General features: G+C 46.7%; 1 protein-coding gene across 6 annotated transcripts in view; it reads left to right on the top strand.

Annotated features, from left to right (window-relative positions):
* The window catches only part of LOC119976738, a 489,950-nt gene that overhangs the window by 357,937 nt on the left and 109,969 nt on the right, over positions 1-22,044 (top strand). The gene's annotated exons all lie outside the window — the stretch shown is intronic.

Here is a 22,044-nt window from a genome sequence, read left to right as displayed (position 1 = left end):
AGTAGCTCTGGGAATGCTCGAGTTGTACGGGGCTTCTCCCTTGGCTCTGCCCAGGACTCCTCCCCCGGAAGCTGCTGTATAAAGGTCAGTGCCACATGGTCAGCCGGCCAGTTCACCGAAAGTTCAATGGCTAATAGGCTGGCTCTGTTGTGAGTTTATTAAAACCGCTATTCTAATCCTACAAGCACGTGTCCATAGAATTGTTGGTTCCAACAATTTAATATACTCAGGAAACAGTCGAAGAAATCATGGAAGCAGCCCTCAAGCCCGGACGCCTAGAACGCGACCCAGAGGATGCAAAGGCTAAGGAAATTTTTTCCCATTGGCTGAGATGTTTTAAAGCCTACCTGGCAGAAGCCAGCACCGCCGGAACAACGGAGGAACAACGGAGGAACAAAAACTCAGCCTACTGCACGCGAGGGTAAGCCACAGAATCTCCACACAGCTAAATCTGGCCGGTTCTTCCACCGCAGCGCTGGCAATATTGGACAAAATGTACATTAGGCCCATTAACGAGGTTTATGCACGCCACGTGTTTACGACCCGCAGTCAGCGGCCTACAGAAACGCTAGCCGAGTTTGTAAGGGAATTGAACAATCTTTCCAATGACTGTAATTATCAAGCCATTACCGCGGCTGAACATAGGGAGCTTGCTGTGCGGGACGTTTTCGTGGCGGGCCTTAGATCTAACTATGTGCGCCAAAGACTGCTAGAAAAGGGGGCCCAGGACTTAGACACTACTGTGGAGGCTGCTACCACTATGGAAGTTTCCTTCCGCAGCCTCACCTCGTTTCCCGTGGACCCTGCGACCTCATCGTGGACCCCCGACCAACAGTCCCCCCAAGCCTGTGCCGCACGGCCCCCCAGCTACCGCGCTGCTAAAGCCAGTTACTCTGCTGCCCCAGCCAGTTACTCTGCTGCCCCAGCCAGCTACTCGGCTGCTCCAGCCTGCCATTTCTGTGGCCAAAGCCAGCACCCGCGGCAGCACTGCCCGGCCCGTAACGCGACCTGCAGCAGCTGCGGCCGAAAAGGACACTATGCCAGAGTGTGTCTGGCGAAGAAAGCCCCAGCCTCTAACCCTCCCACGGCTCAAAGCACTCGTTCCCTGAATTCACAGGCCTGCAGGCCCCGAAATGCTGCAGCATGTATGCCGACTCCGCCCCCACCCGACATGTGCGACTCATGGGGGCGGCCATTTTGGCAATCCTCCTCCATGCGGCCGGCCATGTGCGACTCATGGGGGTAGCCATCTTGGGATCCATCCCCTTCAAACTCTGAAACTCACCTCGACGACTACGAACTCAGAGGGCAGTCATCACGGGGCCACTCAAGCACAGCTGATCGAGTCGCCGACTACCCGCAACTCAGCGCAGTCACCCTGGATCAATCCCGCCCCAAGCACCTACGAAGTTCGATGGCGGAGGTCCAGATCAACGGGTACAGCACGCCATGTCTCTTTGACTCCGGGAGCACCGAGAGCTTTATCCACCCAGAGCTGGTAAGGCGCTGTTCGCTTTCTATTTTTCCGGTGAGCCAAACTATCGCCCTCGCTTCGGGCTCCCACTCAGTCCAAATCCAAGGACACACCGTTGCTACGCTCACAATTCGAGGCGCTAGTTATTCTAAATTTAAACTTTATGTCCTGCCCGACCTCTGCGCGCCACTCTTATTAGGCCTGGATTTCCAGTGCAACCTCAAGAGCCTCACCCTCAGCTTCAGCGGGCCCCTGCCCCCACTTACTATCTGCAGCCTAACCACGCTGCGCATCTCCCCCCCCTCCGCTCTTCGCCAATCTCACTCCAGATTGCAAGCCAGTAGCTACTCGCAGCAGGTGATACAGCCTACAGGATAGGGTCTTTATCCGATCGGAGGTCCGACGGCCGCTCAGTGAGGGGATCATAGAGGCCAGTAATAGTCCCTGGAGAGCTCAGGTGGTGGACGTCAAGACCGGGGAAAAATTTTGCATCGTCGTCGACTATAGCCAGACCATAAATCGCTTTACGCTCCTAGACGCGTATCCCCTCCCCAGAATTGCAGACATGGTTAATCAGATCGCCCAATATCGGCTATTAAATATCGACCGGGGAAGCTCAACGAGCCCTCGGATGCCCTATCCCGTGGGACATGCGCCAGCGCACAGATCAGCCGTCTGAAAGCCATCCACGTTGACCTCTGCCATCCAGGGGTCACCCATCTCGCCCACTACATCAGAGCCCGAAACCTGCCTTTCTCCAACGAGGAGGTAAAAGCGGTCACCAGGGACTGCCCGATCTGTGCAGAGTGCAAACCGCACTTCTATAGACCAGACAGGGCCCACCTGGTCAAGGCTTCTAGGCCCTTTGAACGCCTTGCGATCGATTTCAAAGGGCCACTCCCCTCCACTAACAAGAACATTTATTTCCTCAACATCATCGACGAGTTCTCCCGATTCCCTTTTGCCATTCCATGCCCTGATATGACCTCCCACACAGTCATTAGGGCCCTGCATAGTGTCTTCACCCTGTTCGGTTTCCCCAGCTACGTGCACAGCTACCGGGGTTCGTCCTTTATGAGCGACGAGCTGTGTCAGTACCTGCTCGACAAGGGCATCGCCTCGAGCAGGACTACCAGTTACAACCCCAGGGGGAACGGGCAGGTGGAGATCGAGAACGCGATGGTCTGGAAGACCGTCCTCCTGACCCTCCGGTCTAGAAAACTCCAAGTCTCCCAATGGCAAGAAGTCCTCCCAGACGCACTCCACGCAATCAGATCCCTCCTCTGTACAGCTACAAATCAAACCCCTCACGAGCGACTCTACATTTTTTCTAGGGGCACTACCACGGGAGTCTCACTTCCGGCATGGCTGAGGACACCAGGCCCGGTCTTCCTGAGGAAGCACGTCAGGGGGCACAAAACTGACCCCCTTGTTGAAAAGGTGCGCCTCCTTCATTCCAACCCCTAGTACGCATTCGTGGAGTGCCCGGACGGTCGCCAGGACACAGTATCCCTTCGGGACCTGGCACCCGCTGGATCCAGCCCCCCCCACCCCCGCTGAGGAACCCCTTACCCCGTTCCCTATGCTGCCGCCCCCTCGCGCCCCCGATTCCGCAAGCTCACCCCACCGGTTCCACGTGCCAGAACCAGCCCGCCCCCAGTCTCCGGTCGAGCCAGAGGTGTATAAAGTTCGGACGGGACCCGCCCCGGAGTCTGCCATCGTACCCCAGCTCCCAACACCCACCCAGCCACCGCAAGAGGCTGAAACCCCGGTGCTCCGCAGATCGAAAAGAACAATTCATCCACCGGACAGACTAACTCCGTGAGCCACCCCCCCCACCCCGCTGGACTCGATTTTTTTCACAGGGGGTGAATGTGGTGAATGTGATTCACACCGGATTATAATCTGTATATACATGTGTCTATATTGTAAGTGCAGTTGCACTACCTGTCCTCCAGGGGGAGTAGCTCTGGGAATGCTCGAGTTGTACGGGGCTTCTCCCTTGGCTCTGTCCAGGACTCCTCCCCCGGAAGCTGCTGTATAAAGGTCAGTGCCACATGGTCAGCCGGCCAGTTCACCGAAAGTTCAATGGCTAATAGGCTGGCTCTGTTGTGAGTTTATTAAAACCGCTATTCTAATCCTACAAGCACGTGTCCGTAGAATTGTTGGTTCCAACAAGGGGCAATTTAGCATGGCCAATCCACCTAGCCTGCAGCTCTTTGGGTTGTGGGGGCGAAACCCACGCAAACATGGAGAGAATGTGCAAACTCCACATGGACAGTGACCCAGACCCGGGATCGAACCTAGGACCTCGGCGCCGTGAGGCTGCAGGGCTAACCCACTGCACCACTGTGCTGCCCTCTACTATATACATCTTGTAAGGTGAACATTTTCCAGTAATCATGAAAAAAATAGCTTTTCCCCTCTGAACCATTATTTCTGAGTATTAAATTTGAAAAATAATTCTGATTCCTTTGACCTATAACTTATTCATTTTTAAAATATAGGTTAAAGCAATATTTTATGAAGCACAAAAACTTTAGCAAATGCTGAAACTGTTCCAATTCAAATCTGTTGTTACAGCACAGCCCTTTGCTGGCCAAATTGTGCATGCGATAATCATTTAAAAAGCAGGTAGTATAAGATTTGTGTGTTGTTTGCATTGGAAGCATACGAATTAATAACGCATTGCATTCCCAAATGAGTGAATGGGCCTTAGACTAAACATGTAGAAAACAAAAGTTCTCTAATAGCCGACTCGTGTCACACAAAACTGCTCCACAGCCATCACGATCTACCGTGGGCACGTAGACAATGTGGATCATTGCCTCCACTCGGCGGAAGCAGATATCGATTATGAAATTCAGCCTCGACTCCAATGTGCCAGTGCAGTCTTCGGACACCTGAGGAACAAAATGTTTGAAGACTGAAACCTCAAACCCAGCACCAAGCTCATGGTCTGCAGAGCAGACATGGTCCCCGCCTCCTGTATGCATCAGAAATATGGACAATGTAAAGCTGACACCACAAATCTCTGGAGAGCCATCATCAATGTTTCCTCCCCCAAATCCTGAAAATACACTGGAATGTGCACCAATGTGAGTGTCCTCCCCCAGGTCAATATGTCCAGTATCGAGGCATTGGTCGTGCTTGACCAGCTGCGATGGGTGGGCCACATTGTCCACATGCCTGACACAGGACTCCAGAAACAAGAGCTCTACTCCGATCTCCGCAATGGCAAGCAATCACTAGGAGGGGCGGAGGAAATGCTGCAAGGGCACTCTGAAAACCTCCCTGAATAAATACAACATCCCCATCGACACATGGGAATCTCTTGCCTTAGAACGGACAAACTGGAGAAGAAGCATCCTCGAAGGTGCCAACCCCATCGAGCATCGCTGGGTGGAGCATGTGGAGGCCAAACGTAAAAAGCGGTAACAGAGCACAGAATCCAGAGCGTCCCAGCCATCTCCTCAAACACCACCTGCCAATCCTGTGGCAGAGTCTATGGATCCAGGATCGGACTATTCAGCCACTGCATTAGTTTTTATTTGGGTGGAAGGGAACAAATGGTGGTGTATTACACATCACTCACAGAATCCAAGTTGCTGTGACGCCATGCACTTTTACATACAAGTTGTAGTCTGGAGCTATGCATGTTGATAGTGGAGCTCCAATGCTTTTTCCATCTCATGGCTGACGAATCTCTCCTGCTCTTGCCGCCTGCCATTAGCGTACATTGGAAGGATTTTCAGGTTGATATTCAACCTGCTTGATCACGTTGTGAGTGCACCGTCCTTGTCCGTCAAGCCCTGAGGTGGAACACTAGCCCAGAACTTTGAACTCATAGGTAGGGACGCTGCCGACAATACCACCGGGCCGTTAAAAAAGGCATGAATAGGTACCTTTTAAGAGCTTTTATATATAAAAAAAAATAATTTACTGAAAATCTGACTACTGTATGTCAATTAAACTAGTAAATGGTTCTGTATTGTTTCTTAAAGTAATTTTATTTAAAATCAGCTTACTTGCAGCAGGTGGATTAGGTAATCTTATTAAAAGTGCTTATGTTTTGTGATAAACCCATTTTTATCTGTATTTATAAAGCTGGACTGGGTTACCAATGTTCAGTGCATTAAGGAATACCTTTTAATGTGAAAAAAGCCTTCCAAAATGCTGCCCAGTTGTGCTGGTGCATCGATGAATTTACACTTTGATTATGCAAATGAGGTTGACTGAAAACTTGAACCATAAAATCAATTTGGAAAACGTGCAATATTGAACATATTTTGTGAATGGATTGCTGATTGCTCCCAAAATAGAAACTTACATTAAAAAAAATAACTCCTGCACCATGTTACATTCCATTTTTCTTTATTTTTCTTATTTGTCCTCTGTTCTCACTAAATTGCCATTTTGTTTTAGATTGGTACTGACCTTATGAGAGTAATGAGTTCAAGACATGTGCCAGGATATTATTTAGGCTATTGGAATATTTTTTTATTTTTTAAAATATCAATTTCTTTGGATTCCTTTCAGCTATATCACTCAGTTTCCATTGCCTGCTACATTTACATTATCTCTTGCCTGACAGCTGCCTATTAACAATATGGTAGCTGGGAAATCTGGGCAATTTGCAGTGATGACATTGCCTGACATTTTCAGGATGCTACAGTTTGGCAGATAGTTACAGTATAGAGAGATAACTCTATCTAGCAATTGGTGTGGCTAGATATTTTCCTTACTATGAGCCTCTTGGGGAAGCAGTGAAACTATTATAATGGATTTAACCCTATTGCTGCTGCACATGTTTTAGATTATAGGTATAAGTATAATTACCCTCAAATTTGAAATATTAAAATCTCATTTTCAAAGTAAAATTTCCTGAGAGAATCACTTCAGATGATTGTGAGATACAGCAGGAAAATACCTGCAAAAACTGGTTCTTAAGCCACGAAAACCAGTACCAAGGATCTTGGGTTTTAATAGCGATATAGATAACAAATATGAAACCGCAGCCTGCCACATGCCAATAGTAGCCAAGCAGGACTTTAAACAGCAGTATTCAGTATACATGTACAACAGCATTAAACAGTCGCAGCTTTTGTTGAACATAAGGTTATCATAATATTGTTTTAGCCCTTGCATTGGAAGTGATGATTGTGACAATTGAAGGCCAGAAGGACATGTGATTCTATAATTATTCTGACTACATTGCTTTGCTGAAGTAATTCATTATGAACATGTCCTTATCTTGTCATAGCTCTGTGTCATTAGCAAGGTTTCGGTGCATTAGTGACCAGCCTCAGGTTGCATGAGCAGTGATTAGAGCTGTGGCAGTGGCGGCAGAGTGAGTGATGTTTGAAATATCAAAATTGTTGTGCTAATTTATTTTCGCATACGTGTCTAAGATGTCAAGAGAAGGAACTATTTTTGTTTCAAAGGATTTCATCATTGAACAATTTATCTTCGTGTTACTACAAATAACCTTCACCATAGACATTGTGGCCAATTTCAAATGCCAGAGAATAATTTTATAGTGAATTTATGGTAATGTGTAACAAATGTAGTTGAGTGCTTATTTCATTACTGTTGTATTGATTTTTTTTGGTTGTTTGATAATAAACCTGCAATTAATATTTTTCACATACAGCTTCACATCATAACATTTGTCGTGATCTAATAAATGTGGGTTAAAGAAGTTCTGGGACTTAATATTACATTTCTGCCAGCAGTGAAAGATCAATATTAATTTAATATCAGACCACAAAAAAAAACAGCCAGGCTTTTTCACTGTTACAGATTGCAGGCTCTGCAGGAGCATAAGTCCATTTTTATGCTACAACAACACTATATCATTCTTGTGAAAACACACATTGAATGATCATTTTCATGTGAATATTAAGTAAGTGTCAGTGATTAATTAAAGGGACTGCCAGGGGCGTTCGACAAAATAATAAAGCTGCTTCTCTTTCTGCTTTGCTTTCTGTAGAGCCAGGGGAAACAGGAATGCTCCAATCTGCAGCGTGCTCTTCGGAAAGATGTCTTTGCATGTCCATTCGAGGTGTGCTGTCCTCCTGCTGGTGTCCAGCGTTACACCAATCTCGTCTTCTTGGTTTCCTAAGAATGCAGAACTGTGGGTAACTTTAAAATAGCTACCCACAATGTGCTTAAGCTGCTGCCATTGGCTGTAAATTCCAGGTTCTTTGCCTATGTTTCATTTCAAACATTGTGGTCGATCCAACCATCATTTATAGTTGGTTCACTCTAAACCCTGGCCTGGAAATTTGATGGCACGGCATCCACTTTTAAGGAGCCAAACAACTATCTCAGACTTCAAGAGTTGAAAACAGAAAATTCTGGATAATAATCGGATTGAATAGCATCTTAGAGGGAGTATTTCTAGACCTGCTTTGCTGATGTCTCGCCTTTTCACATCTGCAAAACTGCAATTCCCTGTTCGACACCTTGCAATCAGTCACTTGCTTCAGTAAAGCACCTCTGCTTGGAGGAGCAGGATGGTAGTCTTGCCACCAGCTTGTGATTTCCTCTGCCCTTCGGAAGGGATATATTTCTTGGCCCTCTTGACCACCAATGTAATGTTAAGTTTTTGTGATCCATTAATTATACCTATCGGTCTTCTATGAAATGACCTATTACATTTATTTCATTCAGTTCTTGGAACGATGTTACTCTCCTCTCTGTGACTACAGTTTTCACATCTTGCAGTCTGTCACTAATCACGCTGAAGTTAACTGCGAGGGTATCCCAACTTGGAACACCGGTTTGTAGGGGTACATAGTTTTGTTTTTGGAACGGTGTGAGGAGACGAGTAAAACCCCAGTAAGAATAAGCAGCCCAGTCATCATGTAACAATTGTTAAAGACTATTAAGACAAATACATGAACAGGGCTATCCTACACTAAGACAATTGAGTATCTGAATTACTAAACACAGTACACAAAGATTGTACCCCTTGTTCCAAGAAATTATATCTATGATCCTTGAACTCCTTAAGACTTGTCCTTTCCCACAAATAACATCCACATTTAATAGATCTCTAAGTCAAAACACAATTATAGTTACCACACAATAAAGGAAGGATACTGAAGTCTGGGAAATGTCTTGCCCTAGTCCAGTGAAGACATTTAAACTACTGCTATAAAGGTTTTCTACACTGCCTTGGCTCTGAGACCTAGAGGCTGTTAGAATGTAAAACTTGGTCTCCAGGCTGCTAGCTGTAAAGTGATTTATCTTCTTCTAAGGCTATTAGGTACCAACTGGCCTGCCATGCTCCTGAGGGCCCTGGCAATTATACCTTTGTTCCACCTTGATTCTGCCTTCTGTGTACTTGGCTGCCTGTCCCCATCAAATTCCATGACTCCAGACATTAGCATGTATTTACATCATTGATCTCCCTCGGTAAGCTGTTTTTTCTAATACGCCATTCATGTCTGATTTCTATCTAAATGCCTTTTCACCGCATTACTGGGAGAGACAACCTCATCTGGCCTTTTGAACACTGGCCACTGCTGTCCGCTAGGTAGATTTCTACCTGTTTCTGGGCAGGTCAAATCCTGTTTTGTCTTGTTAAATTCGTGTTACTACTGTTACGAGACAAATCCATGACAATTCTTCATCTAGTTTTTAATTATTTTGATGCTGGATTTTATGTAGTATTTTATATGTATGCTGATATACTAAAGTGAGAATAAAATGACTCACTTGCTTAGTTCATTGCATTATAATTTGCAATTGATGCAGAATCCACACAAATAAAAATTCCATAATTATTTTACCGCTGAGCACTAGTCCCAGCTTCTCTGCCCATGCATTTAAGGCTCAATGTTTGAGAGCTAAAAGTTCAAACAATTTTGAGAATCTATGGCCGCGATCCAATGGCCACGCTGCACGGAAAATCAACCCGCCGCGATGCAGCGTTGCCAATAAAAGCCGGAAACCCAGCTCCCAAAATCTACCCGGCTCAAAATACCTTGCGTCATCCAATGCGATCTCGCGAGACATTGCGATGTAAATCTGCCCATTGTGAGCGGGATCACTTTTTGGTGAATATGTCTCACTAAGTCTCACTCTCGTGCAGATTCCCAAGGTACCTGAGGTTTTGGGATTCATCCCCCTCGCCCTGGAGACCTCGGGTGAGTGCTGTTCAGCACTCGTCCCCACAAACGGGTCCCAGATGAAACGGCACTCATGGAGGTCTCCTAGGGGTTCGAAGGCCACCAGCTGCATGCTGTTTGGCAGGGTGATTCCCTGGCCCTGCTGATGCCACCTGCACGAACACACGCGATCGGGCCGGCGCATCCTGTGTGGGTGTTGGGAGTTGGGGGTTGCGGGGGGGGGTGGGGACCCTCTCTGAGTGCGTTTGGGCTGGGGTGAGGTTGGGGATCGCTTCGGAAGGCTCGGAGATCGGGACGCCATTTAAAAATGGCGTCCTGATCTCTCGCTGCACTGGGGTGTTCTAGTGAGCTGAGCTCCCCACTGTACAAAACAGGGCTATGTGTGGCCTTGGCCCTTACACAATACGAGTCACGTTGAAAGGCCGTGTGAGTGCTGGCTAAATGTGCTCGCTATGGGACTTTGTTCCCATATGGTTGAATCAAGCCCTGTCTCTCTCATCCTCATCTCATAATTGAGCAAAGCTAACCTTAATAAATTTATCATGCACCAGATTCTTAAATGGATCCAGTAGATTTCTATTTCTTGATCTATAGTCATTTTGATGCATTCTGCCATCTGCATTCACCCTCTAAGCTTCCTGCTGGTATAATGCCAATTTACAATTGTGCCATTTCTTTTCCACCTCTAGCCCTGGTCTGTGCATTTTAAACTGGCAGTGCTGGCAGTAACTTGTCCACCTCTGTAATAGATCAATATATATGTGGAACAATTTTCCCTTTAGCTCCACTCACTTCCTCCAAATGAAAGGTGTCGCTATGGAAACCCACATGGGTCCTAGCTATGTCTGTCTTTTTTGCAGGATATGCTGCGCTTTCTTTGTTCATGTCCGAATCAGGCTCCCTTCCTGATTATTTTTCTACTGGTATGCGGATTTCTGTTTCCTGTTCTCACCGAGCTGGAGATCTTAATTAATTTTGCTTTTAACTCCCAAACCTCCCCTACCGTTGCTTGGTCGTGCTCTGACTTTCCTTTTCTCTTCCTTCGCTTCTTCATCTTAATTTCTGGATGTAGACTTTCCACCAATGTCTACCAGAAACCTATTGATTCCCACAGCTACTTCAATTATATTTATTCCCACCTGTTTCCGGTCAGGACTCTATTTCCCTCCCGCTCCTCAATTAATTTCCCTGAACGAAATCAATCACATTTCTTAATGGGTGCACTGCTAGTAGGATTCCCTCGTGGTTCCCTCTTCAGGTGGTTTTCACTCTTGCTAGCATCGGCTTTTATTCTTCCAAAACACTACCGGATTACTGGTGCCATCTCCACTTTGCCAGATTTATCCTTCTCATTCCTCTTCTGCTGTAGCCATTCTCGGTCTAACTAATTTTTCTCATTATTGCCTTCTTTTTTCTGAGACCGTTAACTGTTCTGTTATTTAACAATCTTCTCGCCACTTCTTCCTGGACCATATTTTTATTTTGCTACACCTTCCTTTCAGGGGTTCTATTCCTCTGTTCATGCGTAGCATTTTCCAATTATGGTGCAAGGTCGTCAACCCAAAATATTCACTCTACTTTCCTCTCTCTACAGATGTTTCCTCTCTCTACAGATGTTAACGGACCTGCTGAGTATTTACCACAGTGTCTGTTTCTATTCTTTTCAATACTTTGCTTTCCAAATCAAGACCTTTAACTTTTTGATACAGGCTTACAGACAAATCAACGATTACCAAAAGAGAATAAGGCTACTAATACAAATGCAATGGTGAATGCCCAGAATATAGACAGGAGACAGGTGAAAGCAGAAAATGCTGCCTTTCTCACCTTTGGGAAAAAGCTTCACAGCCAATTGAATAACTTTGCAGTGTAGCCATTGTTATAACACAGGCAAACATAGCAGCTAATTTACATTCCTTTATTTCATTCTGGGAAATTCTGGGGGCTCATATTGAAGAGTGAGTTAGAGAACAATTGGGAAATAGCGATCACAACATAATTAGGTGAATACAAGAACAAAGGGGATGATGATGTTCCTGTCAACACTTCAGGTTGACACAAACCATTCAATAGCCAATTAAGGACTTTTGAAATACAGTAACAGTCACACCATGGGGAATAGTACCATAGGATCTTTTATTTCCACCTGAGAAGGTGTCTAATTCAAAATGCCTCAAACAATGTAACACCCTTGAATGCTGCACTGGTGTTCACCTACAAAAGGGCTGTAATGGACTATGCTGTGTATTTCCAACTTGCAGGGACCCTCTAAGAATATTTGTGACTTGGGTGTGTGTAATGGTCCTGATGTAGCAGTTATCGTCTGGAATATGGCAGCTCTATAGAGATACACCAACTGGAAACTAAGCAGGTGTCTCCGTCATTCCACTTCTTTGCCTTCCAGATGCTCCTTCAAATGCATCTCTTTGATTAACCTGTCATGATACCTTGCTTTTTTCTTGGTGTCATTTTTTGATACATTGCAATCCTATAAGCACTTGGGACATTTTGCTATGTTGATATTAATGCAAATTGAGTGAGTGAGGACTGGGGATGAGTGGATACTGCATGTTTGGGTTATATCTGTCATGGCAGTGTTTTGGTGCTGGATAATTAATGGCTGCATGCGGGAAGCCATATGCCCTGATTTTACATTGCAGGCTGTCATTCATGCTGGGCTGGGAGAGAAGAGGAACAGCGACAACCAAAATTACAGTCCCACTCCCAAGGCTTATATTTCAGAACAACAAACTCACAAATAGAATTTGGCCTGTCAGCCTTGGCTCAATTGTTGGCTCCTGCATGATCTTCCTGACTTTACAGTGGGGCCAGAGTTCAAGCTTTAGTCAGCAGCAACCAGAAGAGCTGAATGACACTGCCTGTCCTAATGGCGGGGATAATTTGAATAAATTACTTTCAAGCAACATATCTATTTTGAAGACACCCTTGTTCTTTTTTAAATGTTTGAAGATTTAATGAGATGGATCCTGTTGTGTTATGTTATTGCTAGTAACATAAGTTGCCACTTGATCTAGGCTCTGCTGAAAGATGCTCCACTCGGAGATAAGTTTAACGTATTTATTGAGCGATTAACAATGCTCTTAAATGAGTTCGACACTCTACTAATCTGCCTCTAGTAATTCAGTCTATTCTGCTAACTATACAAGTTTGCTCTCGACCATGTCCTTGGGTGTGATGTTGCTGATAATCAACCCTGTCCTGCTCTCTTGGTTTCTGCCGGTGGAAGAGGCAGAGCCTGTGTGCCTTGTCCTTTTTATATGGGTTGTGTAGCGCCCCCTTGTGGTAATGCCACCTCTGGGTGTCCTGATTACCCATTGGTTGCGTGTCTGCATGTTATGACATCTCTGGTGCTCCCTCTAGTGGTTACTTAGTTGTAATGTATTTACAGTAACCCCTTGTGTGTATACAGTGATGTATATCACTACAGATCCTTTTTCAAAATGTAAAGTGCTGAGTGGATTTGTTTTTCCCCCTATTGTGTTCATCAATCCTACATAGCTAACTTATAAAGTCAATGGGCTGGATTCTCTGGTCACCGACGGCGATATCGCGTTCGGCGATCGGCCGAAGAATCAAAGTTTCCGACCAAATCGGGGACAGCGCCGCTTTCCGCCCCTCCAAAGCGGCATACTCTCAGAGTATGCCGTGCCATCTATCGACAGCCTCCGGACATTGCATGAGGCCCACTCCGCGATGCTCCATCCCGACCTGCCGAGTTCCCAACGCGCAGGATGTGTGTGGTCTCATCCATCGGAAACGCGGCGTGGTGGCTACGGACTCAGTACAGCGCCGCCACAGTCAGGGGAGGGCCAATCCGCGGGCAGGCGGGACTTCATCAGGGGCTGGTGGCACTGTGGGGGGGAGGCGGGGGGGCAGTGGGTGGTCTGGGGCATGCGAGCTGGCCGAAAGGGGGGACTATTTCATGGCGAGCGGCTGCCGCCCTGTTGCATGGCGCATGCGTGGCCACGGACCCGGCAATTCTTCGGGCTGTATCGGCAGCTAGAGCTGGGTCTGTACGCTGCCTTCCTGCTGGCCCCCAGAAAAACAGGAAATCGGTGGCCGTTTAATGCCATTTGTTCAGGTGTAAACCATTCCCAGACTGGCGTGGGGACATAGCCCCAGAATTGGAAATCCAGTCCAATATAACCCTGGTTCCAAAGTGTTTAGAAAGGAATAGAATCCCAACAGTGTTGAAGGAGGCCATTTGGCCTATCGAGTCTGCACCGACCCTCTGAAAGAGCACCCTACCTAGACACATGCCCTCAGCTAAACCCCGTAAGCCCACCTAACCTTTGGACACTAAGGGGCAATTTAGCATGGCCAATCCACCTAACCTGCACATCTTTGGACTGTGGGAGGAAACCGGTGCAGCCAGAGGTAACCCATGCAGACACTTGGGGGGAGGGAACGTGCAAACTCCACACAGAAAAAATAAAAGATGTGAAGACATCACAAAGCAGTCATGGTGAGAAATATAAGTATGTCTGTAGTTTGCATTTATATAGTTCATTTGACATAGTAAAACTCAAAAGGCTTTTCACAAGAGCAATTTTAGTCAGGTGGTCTAGGGGGTAGTCGGGTCGAGTTTGACAGGTAGTCGGATGATCAGGGGGCAGTCAGGTCGAATTGATGGATCGTCAGTGTTGTCGAGCTCGGCCTTGTTAGGTAAACTGTTTCTGAAATAGGTAATAAAAGTCTGGATCTCACAGCCTAGCTAAGCGGCCAGGATTGTACAGTGATTCTATGCATTTCCAGGCACATCCTTTATAATTTGATTTGGAGGAGTTGAAAAGGAATGGGTGAATTTGTAAAGGGAGACCATCCAGAACAACCTGAACTGCTGAAACATTTGCCCAGTGGGGAACAGACTCCAAAGCAAGAGAGGGATTTAAGTTAAAATCTCAACAAATAATTATTTTACAGAGTGCTGGAGCTGCATTCTTTTGGTTACAAGACAAATGCTGACACACTGGTGAGTTTGATACGACTATACAGTGATTATACAATGATAATTATCCCTGTGGTGTAGGCTCTGACAAAAGGGAACAGCTGAAAGACAGGATTGGAAAGGGGGACTGACCTGGTGGCTAAGATTTTAATGATAATAATTCATAAATTCTGAATATGTAGATATGTGAATCCACAATTAATGAACTTTGATTTCACCATTTAATTTTTCGAAAGGGTGATCACTCCAGGACCCATTGATTTGATGTGTTTTGTCACAATTGAGCCCATATGTCTAATTAGTGTGAGCTAAACAATTATTACCAGCTTCACTGTCTTTGTCTAAGAAAACCGAGCATTTTGTCCAAGTAAAATGAATAGTTTTTTAAAGCTGTGTCAGCGGTTCTCACTCTCAATTTGCCCTCCCCCTCTTAAAATCGACAGTTTGAACCTTGAACAAATGGGGTGTAAATTTGACAAGTTACCGGAACGTGCACTGGAGTTAATTTGCTTTTCTTTGTGAAAAGCCATAAGCTTGATTTGTAAGCTGTAGGTAACTGTGGTGAAAGAATAAAAGATGTGAAGACATTATGAAGCAAATAATTGTGAGAAATATAAGTACACCTGCAATTTGCATTTATATAGTTTCTTTGACATAGTAAACCTCTAAAGGCGTTTCACAAGAGCAATTTTGGTCAGATGGTCTCGGGAGTAATCAGAATCAGGTTTGGCAGATAGTCGACTGGTCAAGGAGTAGTCAGGTTGTGTCGATGGATAGTCAGATGGTAGGGAGGGTAGTCAGGCCAGGTAACGGGCTAGTCAGGTCAAGGGGTTGTCGTCTTGCGTCGGGGATTAGTCGGGTTGGACATTGTTCAGGTGAGCGTGGAGGGTGGCAGTCGGGTGGTCAGGAGTGTTGTTGGGAGGTTTAGTCATGTGGTCGGGGGTTAGTCGGGTCAGGTTGGGCGGGTTGTTGAGTGGGCAAGAAGTTGTTGCGTGGCCAAGGTGGATTCAGGTGGTCAGGCGTTAGTCGGACCAGTTTAGGTTAATTGTTGAGTGGGCAGGGGTTTGTTGGGTGGTTAGAGGGTGGGGGGGGGGGGGGGGTAGTCTTGTCGGCTCGGGTCTGGCTTGTCAGTTATGGAGTTGCCCAGCTGTTAGCTTAGGTTTTGTAATGTCTAACATTTCCAGGATTACTATCCAGATAAGTGATATGAATCTCTTTCAAGTCTCTGGCTCCAGGTCAGAGTTGGAGAGTCCCAGGGAGCATGAGAAATGCACATTGAGGGTGGGATTCTGTGATCCTGAGGCTAAGTGTTGACGCCGTCAGAAGCACTGTCGCGTTTCTCAACGGCGTCAACACGGCCTCAGGATCAGCAATTCTGGCCCCTACAGGGGGCCAGCACAGCACTGGAGCAGACTACGCCGCTCCGGCGGCTGATCCCGGTGTCAAATGGGCGCTGTGGGATCCGCACATGCGCAGTGGCACCAACGCCAACGTGTGCATGCGCAGTGACTTCCTTCGACGCGCTGGCCCCGACGCAACGTGGCGCAGGACTACAGGGGCCAGTGTGGAAGAAAGGAGGCCGCCAGCCAGAGAAGCCAGCCTGCTGATTGGTGGGCCCTGATCGTGGACCAGGCCACATAGGAGGCCCCCCCTGGGGTCGGACACCCCCCTCCACCCCCACAGGCTGCCCCCTGACCCTTCCACGGCGAGTTCCCATCGGCTGAGAGCAGGAGTGGCCGGCGCCGGCAGGACTCAGCTTTTTTTAACAACGGCCGCTCGACCCATCAAGGTCCGAGAATCGGCGGGCCGGCAGTGTAGAGCAACCCACGATGGCGCCAATGGTGCCGATTCGCCACTCTGCAGAGAATCGCTTGCCGGCGTCGGGGCGGCATGGTGCGATTCGCGCCGGTCGCGGGGATTCTCGGGGGGGGGGGGGTTCGAACCCCGGGGGGGGGGGGGGGGGCATGGTTCGATTCACGCCGGTCACGGGGATTCTCGGGGGGGGGGGGTCTGATCTGGGGGGGGGGGGGGCATGGTGTGAGTCGCCGGGATTCTCGGGGGGGTCCGATCCCGGAGGGGGAATCTGATGTGGTTGTCAGCTTCTTGGGCTGTAGGCCTCCTTTCTTCTGCGCCAACCCCTGTAGTCATGTGCCATGTTGCGTCGGGGCCGGCACGTTGAAGGAAGCCACTGCGCATGCGCGTGTTGGCGCTGGTGCCAGTGTGCATGCGCGGATCCCACGGTGCCTATTTGGCGCCGGGATCAGCAGCTGGGATGGCGTGAACCACTCCAGTGTCATGTGGGCCCCCTGTAGGGGCCAGAATTGCTGATCCTGAGGCCGTGTTAACACCGTTGAGAAACGTGACTGCGTTTCTGACGGGGTTTACACTTAGCCTCAGGATCACAGAATCCAGCCCTGGATGTTTAAATATCCCAGGCAATTCAGAAGTCATTCCTTGCATCAGGACGTCTACAGTGCCCCAACACGCATCTTCAGCCATATGTCTGGCTTCCAGCAATCCTGAGGCCAGACGATTTGGCCCAAGATTTCCAAGTTTGAGTGAACAGATGAAAATAGAAACTGGTGGTTCCTATCGTGGGTAGCCGATCCAGCACATCACTTTTACATTTGGTGACAAGATAAAATCAGAGAAGTACTTCAAACTGATGAAAGGTCATTGGTCTTGGAAAAGCTGGGCCGAATTTTCACCTTAGAGGTGAGAATCGGTTGATGGTAGGTTTCCCATTGTGACATTTCTGCCTCCTAGCCAGCAGTGCCTGCTATCACTATTTTCATCGAGCGGATGTGGGGACACTTCTGACAGCAGGCCTGAGGCAGAGATGAGGGTGAGCTGATGCAGAAGCAGCCAGATTAAAGGGCCCACCTTCATTCCCAGTGCGCTCGATTCAGTTCATGAGATGAGTGTAAGGTCCCCCCCTTTTAATCTTCCTTCCCAATATCTCTCTCACCCCACATACTCCTCTTCCCCCCCCGCCCCCCCCCCACTCAGCCAGTATCTGTCAACAGAACTCATGGTAACGTATGGAAGGTTTGAAATGCCATGAATCTGCTAATGTAAACAAACAGTACTTGAATAGCCATTTAAAATCCATTATCCTCTTTGAAAAGTTTGTGGGCCGGATTCTCCATTCATGGGACGATGTCCCCATGCCAGCTTCAAAACCGTGGAGTTTAACTCCTGAAAATCATGAAAAAAAAGTGACATGAATTCATAGCCCCGCAGGGGGCTAGCAGGGTCCCGGAATCAATCTCGCAGCTTTTGCTGCAGATAGGGTCCCCCATACCTCTGGGTGCGAGGCCACGCATGCACACGGAGGCAGCCTCCAGCGGCCGCGCCATGCTCCATGGTGGACTCAGACCGCGGAGCCAGGCCCAAGAAAGTGACCCCCCTATCAACCGCGTCCCCGACCCTCAAACCCCACACAATCATTACCCAGCCAGCTATAAGGTCCACCCCGACCTCCGATCGGCCCATTCCCCAACCAGGGCGGCCGCGGACTAAGTCCGCAGCTGCCACGTGAGTATTCCGACGGGCAATAACAGGCTAGCTGCAAGCCGTTGGGAACGTGGCCAGCTGGGGGGGGGGGGGGGGGGGGGGGGGCGAAGGATGTCAGAGCAGGCATCAGGCAATGGTCCCAGAGGCGACGCGTACACCCCGGTGATGCCACTTTTCAGGGCCCAGAAAATCGCCGAAACGGTGGCGGGCAGGACTGTTCTTCAGACAGGACTGCTTCAGAAATGAAGAGGAAAACTAGCCAGCATCCTTTGCCTCTGGCTTCTATTCAAGGACTCCAGCTGGAAAGTTAGTGTTATGTTCTGTGTTGTGGCCATGGTAAAGATGCACACAGAACATCTAGGTCTTTGACTAGTAAGATAGTTTATGAACAAATGAACACGTGGAAAGATAACTACCGAACAATGATACAAACGGTAATAAATGGTGAATTCAGTGAATTCTCCTGGTGCTATTTGTGATGCGACTATCCTCTAGTACGACTTACTACCAACTGCTGGATCTCTGGAGTCACATGATGGATCTCTATCGCCACCTTCTGGTCAGAGGTCGTACAGCTAACTAGGTACATTGCTATGCCCATGCATATCACCACAGGTATCATGTGGAGGTTTGGGTGCGGACAGGAAAAACTCAGCTGTAATATTTCTTGTATCGAAAAATTTACTCATGTAATATGGCAATGGGTGAAACACCTGAAGCTTCCTGGTGTCCAGTTAACTTAGCAGGGGAGGGTGAAAGTTAATACATTATTCATGTACATGGATGTCAGTGAGTTTCTGGAAGTGAACTGGCTTCAAAATTTAGTCCTGCAAAAATAAATGAATTGGAATAAAATAAAACTGGGCATTAAAAGTTATTTTTTAACGGGAGATCCATTGAATGGATTCCAAGAAGAACATGGGATGTTATGACAGACAAATTCCCCAACTCAATATCAGACCTCCATGAATGTTTATGGTGTAAAATTAACAATTTAATTTTTCCATGACATTTTTTACTGTTGAATCGGAATATATTTTTTGCAAAGTTATATTGTACTTGGCCCAAAACTACCTGTACATATCTTGCCAAATAGCTATTTCCTGTTCTATGAAAGTGTGCTGTGCACACCTAATTGCAGGATTTCTCTTCGCCAAAAAATATGTTGCATAAATCAGAATACTTTTAAAATGCTTACATTTCTTTGAAGCCTTTTAGCACGGTTTATACACTTAGAATAATTTTTGCTGGTTCTATTATTTCTAGCCCTGCCTCCAAAAAGAATTTCATGTTTAAGCCAAATCAGTGAAAGCAATAAAAAGATTGTTATGATAGAGACACTGCCCAAGTTAAATGAAGATTTGGGAATTAATTGGCAAAGTGGTCTGATTGTGTGAGGGCTGTTATTGAACTTTTAACAAAGTATATATTTTAATAAATTTTATGTCAGTTTTCCGTTTTTTAAAATTTCTGCAGGAACACTCTGCCACTGTGTACTTTCAGGAGGGCAGGTCAATGGGCTATGGAACACTCTGTACCGTCGCAGCATAGGAATCTTGATTATTTGTCGTGTTAAATGAATGCAGCTTCAATCTTCCATTTGTTGAACCTTTACCAGAGCTCACTGTCCCAATCTGACTCTGAAATGATCACATTGATTTTACAATGTTTTATTATCAAGCAACACTAAAACATAGAATCCCTACAGTGCAGAATGAGGCCATTCGGCCCATCAAGTCCACACCAGCCTTCTCACCCTACCTGGGCCCAGTCTCCTGCCCGATCCCTGTAATCCCACCTAACCTTTGACCACTAAGGAGCAATTTAGCATGGCCAATCCACCTAAGCTGCACATCTTTGGACTGGGGGAGGAAACCGGAGAACCTGGAGGAAACGCACACCGGCATGCTGGAGAACGTACAGACTCCATACAGACAATCACCCAAGGCCAAAATCGAACCAGATCGGTGGCTCTATGAGGCAGCCACTGAGCCACTGTGCTGCCCATAAATCCACAATCATACAAGGATGAAAATAACTTGTTATTAACGAGGGTGTTTCCATTATTGTGTTTAGATTTCAAATTGATATAGTGCCTCTTGTCTCAAATTTATTTTTCAATTAAAGCTTTCGTCGCTAAGTGACTGTTCAAATATTGGGATGCAATCTAATTAGCACATAAATTATCAAAGTTCTGTGAACTGATTTTGCATACATATTGATATTAAGGTGAAAGGAAGGGATCTCTGATCATTCTGTTTCAAGTTTTTTTTATCGTGTGCCTGGTCTGGCATTTACTCATCTAACATAATATGAATTTAGAATTATTTCAACATTCATTTTGTTAGAGTCTGTATCTGTGTTTAAAATAGAATCTGAATGATGGAATCTGGTATATTTACACAAATGCACCATGTCTATAATCATTGGCTCGAATGCTGCAATCAATGGAAATTCCAAAAGGGCAATTTCAGGAACAGGCGAATGATACATTGCACTAGTTTTATGCCAAAGCAGCAAATTGAAAATATACTCCCATTTCTTTGCTAACCATTTACTCCAGGGCCGGGAATTTTTGCACAGCGGAGCTTCCCTTCCTGACATTGGAGGAGTTGGCAGTGAACAAATCCCTGCCAATCCTGGAACTCCAAAGAGCGTTAATTGGCTGAAGGTGGGACTTCCACCCATTGAGAGGAAGCCCTGCCTCAGAGAGGTGCAAGCCATCTGACTGTGTGTTGGAGGGAGGGGGGGCGGGGGGAGGGGGAGCACACCCAACATTAAAAGGAAGCTACAGATGGAAGCGTCTCCCTTCCCTCCTGAGGCCTGAGCACTAGCATTCTCCCTGTCCCCTGAATTCCTTCCACCAGCCTGAAAATTGGGGCTGGGCATAAAACGGCCCTTAAGTGTTCATTATTGGCCACTTAAGGGGGCCTCAATTGGTGCAAAGATAGAGCAGGGAGCAATCTCGGTCTCACACCCCGCACGGTAAAATTGCCAGAGCCCAGTGGAAAGACCATCTGAAGAATTTTGCGGTCACCCCTCCCACCTACAGACTTATCAACTGGGGACGGTCAAATTCTACTCCAGGGCTAACACCATCCTCCTGCCACTGTCCATATGCACAGAGTCCTATGATTCTTAATTTTCTGCAGCTCAATACCAGCAGAGAAGAAGCCATTCTTGGACCTCACCAGCATTTATGTACATTTGATTCTGATTTCACTCACTTTTCTGGCTGCTTCTTTAGATGGGTCTGGTTGTGCAAAACCTTGAAGTCTCTCTAATCCTATTTTCCACCCTAGGCCCTTTCCTCTGATGTTACACAAAATGGAGGTCCTACAAGACTCGCTCCAAAAATCACAATACCTTGCTATCTTCCTCTTTGCTTTCAAAAACCTCTTGAAAACCATATTTTTAACTGTACCTTCAGCCTGCCACCCCTATTTGTCTTTATTTCTTGCATGGTGTCCACCATGTAAAGCCTTGTAAATCATTTTGAAAACTTATTTTAACCAAAGGAATGTTATACAAATGGACGTTGGTGGGTGAAGCTGGTTTGCAGCGAAAGCATGCGATGGAATTGAATGAACCAGCATCCGTTTTGCACTGAATAGGAATCTTTTAACCTGTTGGATCTTCCGTAAACAAGTTAAAAATAGCCTTGAAACACAAACCTGAATTCTGTTTTTCTCGCGCTCTCTCATGTCATTGGCCTGTCCCAACCACTGCACATGGGCAAAAGTCAAATTTCTCCTGCAAAAAAAGTCAAATTTCTGTGACAAATGGAGGACTTTAGGAATATTGGGGCAGTTTAAGGGTTAAAAGCTTAGGGTTATAGCGTGTTTGACTGCAGTGGTCATGGTTGGGAAAAAAGGGTTTTGTTTTGTAAAGGCCTGGGAGATTCTAGAAACCAGAAGGTGAATGTAGTTTGACTGGCGAAGTCCCGG

Source organism: Scyliorhinus canicula, chromosome 13 (genome assembly GCF_902713615.1).
Source record: "Scyliorhinus canicula chromosome 13, sScyCan1.1, whole genome shotgun sequence".
NCBI classification, from domain to species: domain Eukaryota; kingdom Metazoa; phylum Chordata; class Chondrichthyes; order Carcharhiniformes; family Scyliorhinidae; genus Scyliorhinus; species Scyliorhinus canicula.
This window is presented reverse-complemented; position numbering and strand designations above follow the sequence as displayed.